Below are 1,194 nucleotides of genomic sequence, written 5' to 3'. Positions count from 1 at the left end.
ATATCTTCTTTTCCTATTCGTTTTCTACCAGAAAAAGTGTGCTGTGAGTTAAAAACTAGTCTTTTGTGGACTAGTGTGGAACTGTCTGTTCCTGATTCCTGTGGAAGCAGGAATACATTCATAATATGCTCCATTAAAAAAGGAGTTCTAGGCCAGGCAGAGTGCCTCATGTCTGGAATCCCAGCACTTTGGGAGGCCAAAGCAGGAGGATGGCTTGAGGCCAGGAGTTCAACATCAGCTTGGGCAACATAATGAGCCCCCTGTCTCTACGAAAAAATAAAAATAAATTAATAAAAATTAGCCAGTCATGGCGGCACACACCTATAGTCCCACGTACTCAGGAGGCTGAGGATTGCTTGAGCCCGGGAGGTTGAGGCTGCAGTGAGCTGTGATTGTGCCACTGCACTCCAGCCTGGGCGACCCAGCAAGACCCTGTCTCAAAAAAAAAAAAAAAAAAGGCCAGGTGCAGTGGCTCACGCCTGTAATCCCAGCACTTTGGGAGGCCGAGGCAGGTGGATCACCTGATGTCAGGAGTTTCAGACCAGCCTGACCAACATGGCAAAAGCCTGACTCTACTAAAAATAAAAATTATCCAGTTGTGGTGGCGGGTGCCTGTAATCCCAGATACTCGGGAGGCTGAGGCAGGAGAATCGCTTGAACCCGGGAGCCAGAGGTTGCAGTGAACCGAGATCACGCCATTGTACAGAGCTAGATTTCATCTCAAAAAAAAAAAAAAAAAAAAAAAGGATCCTCAGGGCTGCCAACTTTATAGTAGAAGTTGAGGTGGTAGTGGATTTCTCCTACACAAAAGACCAAGTAAACAAACAGGACAAAAAGTTTAAAGAACCAAAACACCAATCTTATCTGAGTTCTAGTTTTCCAGGGTGTGATCCAGAACCTATGGATCAAAACCAGAATCCAGCAGCAATTCAGCGTGAGGCACTAACAGTTCTCCTGCTTCCCAATACCCGTACCCCACCTCTGCTCCCACCCACGAATCTTCGTTTTGCAGGTCCCTGTAGCAGCCTTGGCTTTCACACCCTCATACACAATAGTTAAGGACACTAAAGCCCATTTGCCTGCCCTCTTTGATAAAACAGTGACAGCAAGACAAAACATCACCAGCAAAAGTCTTTAAAAATTTAAAGACCCTGATAAAGTCCTCCATTCTGCATCTGCCAGGGAAGGAAATGG

General features: G+C 46.1%; 1 non-coding gene across 1 annotated transcript; it reads left to right on the top strand.

The window, feature by feature from the left end:
- Positions 1 to 713: 713 nt before the first annotated feature.
- LOC114674532 (small nucleolar RNA U109) lies at positions 714 to 808 on the top strand. Its single transcript, XR_003725681.2, has one exon. It is a non-coding gene; the product is annotated as a small nucleolar RNA U109 (small nucleolar RNA).
- The last annotated feature ends 386 nt before the right edge of the window (positions 809 to 1,194 follow it).

The sequence above is a fragment of the Macaca mulatta genome, chromosome 20 (assembly GCF_049350105.2).
Source record: "Macaca mulatta isolate MMU2019108-1 chromosome 20, T2T-MMU8v2.0, whole genome shotgun sequence".
Lineage (NCBI taxonomy): Eukaryota > Metazoa > Chordata > Mammalia > Primates > Cercopithecidae > Macaca > Macaca mulatta.
Note: the sequence above shows the minus strand (reverse complement) of the source record. Positions and strands in the feature narration are given on the sequence as shown.